Genomic DNA, 12,975 nt, shown 5'->3' with positions numbered 1-12,975 from the left:
ATTAGATTAGTGCTAAGGGACTACACATAAACAGTATGAATCATGCAATTTACTGCAACTAGTATTACCTTTTTACAATTACACTAAAACCATGCCATTTTTCTCTTCCTGATGTGTTGATTCTCTGGTGCCCACACCTGCCATTTGTTTTTAAGGCTTCTCCCTGCAGCACATACGTTCAAGAGAAATTACAAAGTAGTGCCATATACAATACTGAGATGTTTTGTTTGGTTCATTCAGGGAGAATTTTTCTTTGAAATTTGAGCTAGCATTTTAAAACAGAGTTTTAAAACATAAAACTCAGGGTTTCTAGCCTTTCTTGAAAAATGGGGAAGTCTGGCAACACTAGGGGACAATCCCTAGTGCCACCCTAGGTGAAGTGGCCTGCAGCGACTTCTAGGGAAGGGGGCTATGCACACCAGTTTAGCCACCCACTCATCATACACGGTGGACAAATTCCCCATACCCAGCCTGCTTGCAGGCATTTCAGTTTTCTACTTCTGATGTACAGTGTAATTCTTACCTGGGGTGATGATCAAAACATTACCAACCAGTTCCCCCAGGCACAAACCAGAACTGACTTAGTAAGGTACAGGAGACAGTGCCTAGGGCTCACAATAATTTTTAGACCTCTCCACCAAAAATGTTTTGATTTCTTCAAGGAGGAAAAAAGTGGAGTGGAGCGAGTATTTAACAATACAAACAGCTGTGGAACCTGTGCATGCTGAAAGATAAAGACCTTAAAAAATGATTGCCCAAAGCTACAGCCCCCTGTATTGTGCCAATGGACTGCTCCTACTTGGTGGCATTTTCATTCTAGACAGTTTTTAAACAGCTTTTCCCTGCTCTCTGGGTTTCAGGATATAGGTTGGTAAAAGGAACATTCCATTTGCTTCTTTGGCATTTATTGAGTTTCTAGCATGTGCTAGGCTCTGAAGAAAGAAGATAAAAGGAGAGACAACTAAAAATCAGACGTAGTGTCTTCTGCTAAGACAGATCCTAGCTGCTTCTAGGAATAATTAGGAAACAGCCTTTACGGAGGTGTGGTCAGTGTGGAATGGAAAATTCCTTCTGATGAACTTGACTGCCTGCCCCACACCCACCCCACAACATAAGTGTTATGAATTAAGGTTTTAGTAGCAACAGCAGCTGCTCCCCCTTACACACACGCACAAAAAAAAATTACCTGACTCACTTATTATATACAGATTCCTTTGACAATAATAATTAGCAGTGGCAGCCAGGCGTAGTGGCTCACGCCTGTAATCCTAGCACTTTGGGAGGCCAAGGCAGGCGGATTGCCTGAGCTCAGGAATTCGAGACCAGCGTGGGCAACATGGTGAAACCCCTTCTCTACTAAAATAGAAAAGAAATTAGCTGGGCGTGGTGGCGTGCACCTGTAGTCCCAGCTACTCAGGAGGCTGAGGCAGGAGAATTGCTTGAACCCAGGAGGCAGAGGTTGCAGTGAGCTGAGATCGCGCCACTGCACTCCAGCCTGGGCAACAAAGCGAGACTCCGTCTCTACAAAAAATAATAATAATAATAATTAGCAGTGGCATTTTTTAAAAAATGATGTCAAAAAGTATATAGCCCAAGAATACACAGGCGCCATCTTGAAGATAATAGAAATTGCCATTTTAACTATGATCCTAGTGAGAAGGAAACCTTTACTGTGTAGGAATTATTTTATCAACAAGGTTAATAAAATCTAGGAGAGTCCAGATGGCGTACTGTGGAAATGGAAATGAGCGTTCCTGAGTGTGTGCGTGTGTGTGTGTGTGTGTGATAAAGGAGGACTCAAGCTGCCTGTGGCAGGTCATGAGAAGCAGCACACGGCAAATCTGGGGAGCTCTCTCTTGCCATGGCCAGGCAACCCAAAGGTGGGCTTGACTTGGACCACCAAAGATAAGGCCTCACTTAACTTGTGACCTGGCTTTGGCCAGTGCGAAGCGTACATATCCCCATATTTACTGAAACTCATGAGACAAGGCCAGGTAATATTAAAGGCGGGGTGGAGAATGAAGTTATGAAAAGAAAATGAAAGAAGACTTTCCCTTATCAATTTCATCTGTTAATAACAAAAGTTGTTAGTAACAGTGGTCTTAAAATACATAAGGCTTTATTTTGACATTGCTATAGTGATAAGATTCTACCAAAACAACATTGCATACCTTTCTTCTTTTTCAAGTTTTGTTCCATTTCCTTCACATTAACTTTGCATTATTTCCTGTTACTTTAATTGTTAGGTATTTTGTCTTTTCTGTTGTTACTGTGAATATAGTAAGTTTTTGTATTTATGTATGTCCTAAATAAACTGTTTATTGATATATTAATGTTGTGTAATGTGTTTACTGAATTCTTTTATTATTTACATAGGTTTTCAGTTTATTCCCTTGAACTTTCAGGTATACAATCATATTTGCAAATAATTACCAGTTTGCCTCCTCCTTTCCCATTTTTATACTTTTTTCTTGTATAATTACATTAGCCAGTACCCCCAGAATAATGTTAAGAGTGGTGCTGATGAACATGCTTGTCTTTTTTTTTTTTTTTATTGAGATGGAGTCTCTCTCTGTTGCCCAGGCTGGAGTGCGGTGGCGCGATCTCAGCTCACTGCCAGCTCCGCCTCCCGGGTTCACGCCATTCTCTTGCCTCAGCCTTCCAAGTAGCTGGGACTACAGGCGCCCGCCACCACGCCCAGCTAATTTTTTGTATTTTTAGTAGAAACGGGGTTTCACCGTGTTAGCCAGGATGATCTCAATCTTCTGACCTCGTGATCCGCCCGCCTTGGCCTCCCAAAGTGCTGGGATTACAGGCATGAGCCACTGCACCCGGCCGAACATGCTTGTCTCGTTTCTGACTCTAATGAGATGCTTTTAGTATTCTTATGAGGATGAGGATAACTTTTTGGGTTGTACATTGAATTATACATTAATTTTTTTTTAGCTAACTGTGGAACTGAATAGAATTTAAAACTCTCCTAAGAAAACTCAGGGACTGTGAGGATACACCAAAGAATGCCAACAGTCACACAGCCCTGTTAGAGAACCATTGTTAGAGGCTTGTGTCAACACAAACCAGGACATCTCCCTGACTTGGGAAAATAAGGGAACAAAGTAGAAATGTCCCACTCTGCACACCAGTGAAAATGAGCAGTGTGGAACGCAGATTAGGAGGAGGACAGGTAGAAATCTGTATAGTTTCCTATTGCTGCTGTAGCAAATTGCCACAAAGTTAGTGGCTTATAGCAACACAGATGTATTATCTTATAGCTCTGGGGGTCAGAAATATAAAATGTACCACCAGGCCTGTGCTTATTTTGGAGTCTCTAAAGAATAATCCTTTTCTTTCCCCTTCCCAGCTTCTAGAATTCACCTGCATTCCTTGGTCTGTGGCCCTCTCCTCCATCAGCATCTTCTCTCTGACACTTGCCTCCACCCTTATCTCTTCTCCAACTCTGCTCCCTCCCTCTTATAAGGACCCTTTGATTACATTGGCTCTACTATGACAATCCAGGATAATCTCCCATCTCAAGAGCCTTAATCACAGCTGCAAAGTCCCTTTGCCATGTTAGGCAATATATTTGCAGCTCCTGGGGATTAGGGTGTGGACATCTTTGGAGGGCCATTATTCAGTTTACCATAGGATCTATAATGAACTTTCTGTTTCTGTATTTTGTCCTTGGCTGAAAGGACACAGCTTTGATCTCACCAGAGAACTGACTTAGGAATGGTCCTAATAAATATAGTCATCTTTAATCCATTGAGTTCTGAAATTGTTACTTGGGAATTCAATGGGTAGAAGGTGTGGTTCCTAATGAGGATGGGATAAGACGGGTCCCTCTTGTCAAAGGGCTTGCAGGGCATAAAAGACTCCCAGATATATCACAATAAGATGCTAAGAAGTACAGGCTGAAATTTTAGTTTGATTTGTTCACTGCTGCATCTGCAATACCTAGAACAGAGTAAGCACCATGCAGGTACTCAATGAATATTTGTTAAGGAATGAAATCAGCACCAGAAACAGTTTTATGGAAGCACAGGAGAAGATTGGTTTGGGAGAAGTCAGGAAAGACCTGATGAAGGATACTGTAGAACCACTGGGAGTGTCTGTCCAGCTCTCAAGATTTCACCTCTGGGGTTAACTTCTGAGAGGGCAGGATGAAGACCTTAGCACAGTGTTGCCTCACTTTAAGAAGATTCCAATTATGCTAATTTGAAACAGACTTAAAAGTCTCCCCTCAAGTATCAATTGTGAAATAATACAGATCCCCTTTCATGCCCAATTTTTGCTTTTTTTTTTTTTTTCCTTCAAGAATTGAGTAATTTCTATGCAGGCAGGCATAGAAATTACAAACATCATTTACTATTTTGCCACGTGGTGGCGCTGCTGCCACTGGTAAACAAAACACCCACCTTTGGTACATTTTCTGTGAACACACACAGAGTGATCTTGGTGCTCTTGCCACATTTGTTACAATTCAGACTCCTTCTAATTTCCTGTTGTTGTCAACCAAGCTCTCCTTGAGCAATGACGCTTGTCCTGGTGCTGAAAAACGTGCTAAAAAATAGAGAGGAAGTTAAAGGTAATTTTTAAAAATCATGCCATACTGTGCTGTTCATTTACTAGAAAACAGTATGCAAAATATCAGGTCTAACAAAAATATGAGAAATAACTTTAGAGATCATCTCCCTACAGTCAGGCTTGCTCTGTTTCAGGAGGGCAGGGATGCCACTGAATCCCAGCACCCTACACAATGCCTAGCACAGGAGTAGACAAAAAATAAATATTTGTTGAATAAAAAATGAACATGGAAAAAGATGACTGCCCTATAGCTCCCAACCATATTACCTCACCTTTACCCCTACACAGAGACTAACAACAAGTTTCTAAAATCAAATTCCACATTCTTAGGACAAGGTTCTGAATAGTCCAACTGGAGCTAACTGCTCATTCTTGGTCTAATCAAGTGTGCCCAAAGAAAGTCCAAATGGCCCTCAGAGGCTCGCTGTGGAATGAGTGAAGATTTCGAAGGTGGGGCAAAACTGTCGATTGTATGAATAATAGATTTCAGATACATATACAACTACTTTTCAAATGTTTGGAGATGCTGCTGTGATTGATAGGCTATTATAATTTCTCATTGTGATAAATACACATAACTTAAAATTCACCATTTTAGCAGTTGTAAGTGTACAGTTCAGTGGCTTTAAGTACGTTCACATTGTTGTGCAACCATTGCTACCACCGATCTCCAGAACTTTTTCTCCTTCCAAATCCAAACTCTGTACAGTAACTTCCCTTTCCTCTCTCCCCTTGGTCCCTGGCAACCTCCATTCTACTTTCTGTCTCTATGAACTTGACTAGTCTAGGTACGTTATATAAATGGATTCATACAGTATCTGTCCCTTTGTGATTAGCTTATTTCACTCAGCATAACGTCTTCAAAGTTCATCCATGTTGTAGCATGTGTCAGAATTTCCTTCCTTTTTAAGTCTGAGTAATATTCCATTATATGTCCATACCACAGTGTTTATCCATTCATCTGTCCACGGGCACTTGAGTTGCTTCTAGCTTTGGCTATTGTGAATACATAGTCCTATGAATGTTGTCAAAACATTTTTGAACTTAAAGCAGCTCTTGTCATTATGCATGCTCTGAATCAGTTGTCCTAAAAATACACCTACTATCATGTGGGGATCAGCAGAAAGACTGCCCTTAAAGGAGTCTTCATGCTTGACATCTTTTTAAATCTTAGAGCAGGAATATTGATATGGAAGGGGGGCAGGGAAGTGCTGGGAAGGGAAGGGCAGGTCCCTGGTGAGGGCTCCACCCCCGGGCCTGTGCCCATGGACCCAGGTGAGGACAGGCATTTTAGTTTTCCTGTCCAAATGTTCCATTTCCCAAGACCACCTTGGCCCCACCATGCCCCCATCCTGTGCTTATAAAAACCCCCAAGACCCTAGCAGGAAGACATACAGGCGGCTGGACGTCGAGAGAAGCACATCAGTGGAGGAACACACGGGCAGCTGGACTTTGAGAGGAACACATCCACTGGAACTGGCATGCCACCAACTGGTAGAAGCAGAATGGCTTGGAGTTTGGCTGGGGCAGTCGGAGGAGAGCCCAGGCCACAGAGCAGCCTGACTCCAGGGGAAAACCTTCCCACTCCATCCCCCTTATAACTTCCCCCTTCTGCTGAGAGTTACCTCCACTCAATAAAACCTTGCACTCATTCTCTAAGCCCAGGTGTGATCTGATTATTTTGGTACACCAAGACAAGAACCCAGGATACAGAAAGCCCTCTGTCCTTGCAACAAGGTAGAGGGGCTAATTGAACTGGTTAACACAAGCCGCCTATAGGCGGCAAAACTAAAAAAGCACACGGTAGCACATTGGAGCTTCAGGAGCTGTAAATATCCACCCCTAGACGCTACCATGGGGTCAGAGCCCCGCAACCTGCCCGTCTGTATGCTCCCCTAGAGATGTGAGCAGCGGGGCACTGAAGAAGCGAGCCACTCCCCCGTCACACGCCTTGCAAGGGGGACAAGGAAACTTTTCCCATTTCAATATCTTCAGAGGAGAGGAATTAGGGTTGTGGTGGTCCTGTCCTGTCCTGTCCTGTCCTGTCCTGTCCTGTCCAGTCTCGCTTTGTCGCCCAGGCTGGAGTGCAGCGGTGCGATCTTGGCTCACTGCAAGCTCCGCCTCCTGGGTTCACGCCATTTTCCTGCCTCAGCCTCCCGAGTAGCTGGGACTACAGGAGCTCGACACCACGCCCGGCTAATTTTTTGTATCTTTAGTAGAGATGGGGTTTCACCGTGTTAGCCAGGATGGTCTCGATCTCCTGACCTCGTGATCCGCCCACCTCGGCCTCCCAAAGTGCTGGGATTACAGGCGTGAGCCACCGCGCCCAGCCGTGGTACATCTTAAAATTATTTTTTGGGAAAAAGGAATGATGCCAATTAAAATCGTCCTCATGGATTACTTAAGCCCAGGAGTCTGAGGCTGCAGTGAGCTATGATCACAGCACTGCACTCCATCCTGGGCAACAGAGCAAGACCCTGTCTCGAAAAAAAAGAAAAAAGAATCCTCCTGGAGAAGAGCAGACCTGAGGAAGCTATGGGAGCTGTTGACAAGGAACAAAGACTTTTTCCTTGTGACCACTTAAGCAGAGAAGAAAGCTTTGGAAAGAGGCACAAAGCAACAGATTTTTATTTCAACCCAATGTACAAAATAATTGTTTAAACTCTAAAGCTTTTTCCTTGTTTAACAAGAGAACAATCTACCTTAATGAAATGAGTATTTGTGTGTGAAGACACATAGACAGATGCTGACTGATTTAGAAAGGATTCCAGAATTTGGGGAAAAGCTGCAGCATTTAAGCTATGTGTGACTTATAAGACTTCTTTTTACCCCCAACATTCTCTGTTTTTCTAATGACTGAGAAACATCAGTTAAAAAAAAAAGTCAGTGGCAGCTGATGTGGAGTGATGTGACAAGGGTCAAAACGTCCTCCAGGAAATATGTCCTTAGGCACCGTTTTGTGCTACAAGAAGCCTCCCACTAAAATGTTGAGAGAGCATCCCTAAGTGGGTGCTAAAACACGTGCACACGGATGTACAGAGTGGAATGAGAGACAAAAAAGACTCGGAAGGATGAGGGGATGGATGAGAAATTACTTAACGGGTACGATACACGTAACTCGGGTGATGGATACCCACCCTAAGAGCCCTGACTAGACCACTACACAATCTATGCATGTAACCAAATTGCAGGTGTATCCCATAAGTTTATATAAACTTTAAAAAGAGATTACATTTTTATGTTGATTTCTCCATATTTTCACCCATTTGGTTCATCATTTCCCCTAATTTACTTAACATATTTATAATAACGATTTTAAAGTCTTTGCTTAACGTATTTATAATAACGATTTTAAAGTCTTCGTCTGTCATGTCTAGTGTTCTCATTAGTTTTGTTTTATAAATAATCTGTGATTGCACATGTAATTTCTTCTTTGACCTCATAGTTAATTTTCTTATTTCTAAGTGGTTAGAATTATAAATGATCTTTATTAAAAAAAAAAAGTCAAAAGTGGCCACAGTTGTAAAGTTTCAAAAGTAAGTAATTAATCAGTGTAAACTTGCTTTGCTATCTGGTTTAGTCTGTTTTCACACTGCTATAAATAACTTCCATGACACTGGGTAATTTATAAAGGAAAGAGGTTTAATTGAATCATAGTTCCACATGGCTGGGGAGGCCTCAGGAAACTTACAATCATGGCAAAAGGGGAAGCAGGCACAACTTACATGGCGCCAGGCGAGAGATTAATGCTGCAAAGGGGGAATTTCCAAACACTTTTAAAGTCATCAGCTCTTGTGAGAACTCCCACACCATCATGAGAACAGCATGGGGAAAAGCTTCCCCATAACCCAGTCACCTCCCACCAGGTCCCTCTGGGTACAATTCAAGATGAGATTTGGGTGGGGACACAAAGCCAAACCATATCACTATCTATTAGTGCCATATCCTCCAGATGAAGTTGGCATTTGATATGCTATCTATTGAATGCTGTTAAGAAAGCCACACAACTCTCAGAGGGGGAAACATTATCTAAGATTGTAGGGACAGGAGCCACAAAAGATCACCAGGCAAACTTGGGCCTAAACTAAAGGGTCCCTCCTCTCATTTGTATATTAAACTAGGAAAATACCCTGATAAATCCAGTTCAAAATTATGCAGATATCAGAACCTTGTTCCATTTCTGGTTACTAAGAATTAATTACTCCAATTTGTCCAGTTTACTGAACTTTGAATTTTAGTTTTTCTCCTGTGATTTATCTTTTCCTTTTTCATTAAAACTTGTGGTAAAATGCTTCAAGAGGCTGTGGGTGGGCCGGGCGCAGTGGCTCACGCCTGTAATCCCAGCACTTTGGGAGGCTGAGGCGGGTGGATCACTAGGTCAGGAGTTCAAGATCAGCCTGACCAACATGGTGAAACCCCGTCTCTACTAAAAATACAAAAATTAGCCGGGCGTGGTGGCACATGCCTATAGTCCCAGGTACTTGGGAGGCTGAGGCAGGAGAATCGCTTGAACCCAGGAGGCAGGGGTTGCAGTGAGCCAAGATCGTGCCATTGCACTCCATTTTGGGCGACAAGAGCAAAACTCAGTCTAAAAAAAAATAAAAAATAAAAAATAAATTAAAAAAGAAACTGTGAGTAAGCAGACAATTCTTATACTTCATAGGTGGAAAATAAATTGGTACAACCTCCCTTGAATGTCTATTTGGCCATAGCTGTCAAAATGTGAAGTGCTCATACCCTTTAACCCAGCAATTCTACTTGTAGGAAGTTTACCTTCTAGATGCACTCTCACATAGGTAAAGAAGGTGTGAAGCAAAAGACCAAAAATGCCCTTAATATCCATCAATATGGGACTTTTTAAATTAAAATTATTATAATTCTAACAAGCAATAAATTTTTCCCTTTCATGTACAAAGATCATTAAATCTGTAACCTGTTTCTTCTTAGAAACCAATGAAAATGTACTCAAAAATGTGGCATTGAACACGTTATTAATGTCAACTAATATTGACATTACTAATATTCAAAGATTATTGTCATCAAGCATCCGCAAGGCTCTACTTGTCTTTTTGTAAAAATAAAATCAAAATTATTCTCAGCTTATTTCAAAACTGTCGTGATAAAGGGACATTACCCTGGTGCAGAAGTGATTGCGGTTTTCCCATTGAAAGTAATGGCAAAACGGCAATCACTTTTTTTCTTTCTTTTTATTTTATTCTATTTTTTATTATACTTTAAGTTTTTAGGGTACATGTGCACAACGTGCAGGTTTGTTACATATGTATACATGTGCCATGTTGGTGTGCTGCACCATTAACTCTTCATTTAACATTAGGTATATCTCCTAATGCTAACCCCTCCCCCCTCTTCCCACCCCACAACAGGCGCCAGTGTGTGATGTTCCCCTTCCTGTGTCCATGTGTTCTCATTGTTCAATTCCCACCTATGAGTGAGAACATGCGGTGTTTGTTTTTTTGTCCTTGCGACAGTTTGCTGAGAATGATGGTTTCCAGCTTCAACCACGTCCCTACAAAGGACATGAACTCATCATTTTTTATGGCTGCATAGTATTCCATGGTGTATATGAGCCACATTTTCTTAATCCAGTCTATCATTGTTGGACATTTGGCTTGGTTCCAAGTCTTTGCTATTGTGAATAGTGCCACAATAAACATACGTATGCATGTGTCTTTATAGCAGCATATTTTATAATCCTTTGGGTATATACCCAGTAATGGAATGGCTGGGTCAAATGGTATTTCTAGTTCTAGATCCCTGAGGAATCGCCACACTGACTTCCACAATGGTTGAACTAGTTTACAGTCCCACCAACAGTGTAAAAGTGTTCTTATTTCTCCACATCCTCTCCAGCACCTGTTGTTTCCTGACTTTTTAATGATCGCCATTCTAACTGGTGTGAGATGGTATCTCATTGTGGTTTTGATTTGCATTTCTCTGATGGCCAGTGATGATGAGCATTTTTTCATGTGTCTTTTGGCTGCATAAATGTCTTCTTTGAGAAGTGTCTGTTCATATCCTTTGGCCACTTTTTGATGGGGTTGTTTTTTTCTTGTAAATTTGTTTGAGTTCATTGTAGATTCTGGATATTAGCCCTTTGTCAGATGAGTAGATTGCAAAAATTTTCTCAATATGGGACTCTTAAGAAGGTTTGGTATGGCATGCCTGAAGAATGCTCTCTGTAGAGGTGGGGGCTGAAATGCTATGCCACTGTTAGAAGAATGAGGGAGATCTTTCTGTACTGACTTAGAAATTGCTCCAAGATACACTATCACATGACAAAAGCAAGGCACAGAACCTTAAGTTTTTTTTTTAAGGCATCTATAGATATATCATATACAACCGTGTGGCAGGCAGCTTCTAAGATGGCCCCCAGTGATCTCCTATTCCTGGTGCCCGTGCCCTTATTTAATCCTCTCCCCTTAAATATGGTTCAACCCAAGAATTTGCTTCTAACAAACAGAACACAGCAAATGTGATAGGATATCACTTCCGAAATTAGGTTACCAAGAAACTTTGGCTTCTAGTCTTGCTTGCCTTTTCTGGCTCTTCTCTCTTATTCACTCGATGAAGCAACTGTCATGCTGCGAGGTGTCCTATGGAGAGGACCGTGTAACAAGAAACTGAGGGAAGCCTCAGGCCAAAAGCCAGTGAAGAAATGAGGCCCTCAGCCCAACAACGTGTGAGGAACTAAATCCTGCCAAGAACCCCTTGAGAGAGCCTGACAGCAGATCCTCCCGAGCTGAGACATGAGCTGACTGCAGCACCAGCTGACAGCTTGACTACATCCTTGGGAAATCCCCAGCGCTGGGGGCCTAGCTAAGCTGCTGCATTCCTCACCCACAGAAAATGTGAGATAATAAATGTTTGTTGTTTTGAGCCACTAAGTTCTGGGTAATCTGCTACGTAGCAGTAGATAACCAATAAAACGTGTATTTGTTTATGCATATACACAATATATTTATTTAAAAACTGGCAACTGTGCTTGCCACTAGGGAAGCCATCTTTAGCTTCTGAGGGTCAGGGATGGGAGGAAATTTACTTTTCACTCCCCATTCTTTGGTCTATTTTAATATATTGTTTATTCAACAAACAGGCAAATAGGTCAATACTTTTTTGTTTTTGCAAATAGAGAAAAATGATTATTTTATAAGATGAACAATTTTTTTGATATGCCATGTTTTCATATGAGGACAAAAGCCACATTGAAATAACCAATAAAGTTATCCACATAACTGAATGTAGGCTTTGAAAAATTACATTTGATCTGTGTATTTGGCTCAGGAGAGGTGGATTGTATATCATTTTCTTTAACCACTAGAGGGCACATTGCATTTGGTTGTCTTTCAATTTCGTGTAACTGAAATGTATATTACAAGAGACCGTCAAAGAATAAGAGAAATGTGCTTTTTTTTTTCTTTTGAGACAGAGTTTTGCTCTTATTGCTCAGGCTGGAGTGCAATGGCACGATGTTGGCTCACTGCAACCTCCGCCTCCCCCCAGCTCCCCCTGCCCTGGGTTCAAGTGATTCTCCTGCCTGCCTCAGCCTCCCAAGTAGCTGGGATTACAGGCGCCCACCACCACGCCCACCTACTTTTTTGTGTTTCTAGTAGAGATGGGATTTCACCATGTTGGCCAGGCTGGTCTCGAACTCCAGACCTCATGTGATCCACCCGCCTAGGCCTCCCAAAGTGCTGGAATACAGGCGTGAGCCACCATGCCCAGCCGAAATCTGCTTTTTAAATGTAAATATTTTAGAAAAAAACTTTCATGAACTTAATGATAAACATTTAAGTATGAAGAAAAAGACAAAGTAGAGGGAAAAAAATAATTCTTGAAACCTAAAAACTGGTAAATCCCGATACTGTACTTGACAATCAAATAAATGAATACAATTTTTTTTTCAGTTACTAAGTGGAAAGAGAGTAATTCCGAGTCTCTAGGAAGCAAAAACAGTTGCAGCAGCAGGAAGAGCTGTATCGTGAAGTGCAGGCAAAGACACTTTATGGAGTTGTCATAAGGGGAAATTCATACATAAAAAGTTTTAAAATGTCTTGTTTCATTTTATTTGGTGGGTAATATATTTATATCATAAAATTAAAAAGGTACAAAATAGTATACAGTGAGAGATAGAGTCGGCCTTCTCCCTACAATGCATTTGCCCTCCTTGGAAGTTACCACTGTTGCTGATTTCTTATACATCCTTCCAAAAAAAATCGATACATTTGTGAATATATACGTCAGCAAATATATTGAGTTTTTCGCCCCCACAGAAATGGCAGTATGCTACATACATGGTTGTTACTTTCTTTTTCTAAACTTATCAATAATTTAGAGATCCTTCTACATCTGACATAGAGACCTGTCTTATTA

This window comes from Pongo pygmaeus, chromosome 2 (assembly GCF_028885625.2).
Source record: "Pongo pygmaeus isolate AG05252 chromosome 2, NHGRI_mPonPyg2-v2.0_pri, whole genome shotgun sequence".
Classification (NCBI taxonomy): domain Eukaryota; kingdom Metazoa; phylum Chordata; class Mammalia; order Primates; family Hominidae; genus Pongo; species Pongo pygmaeus.
This window is presented reverse-complemented; position numbering follows the sequence as displayed.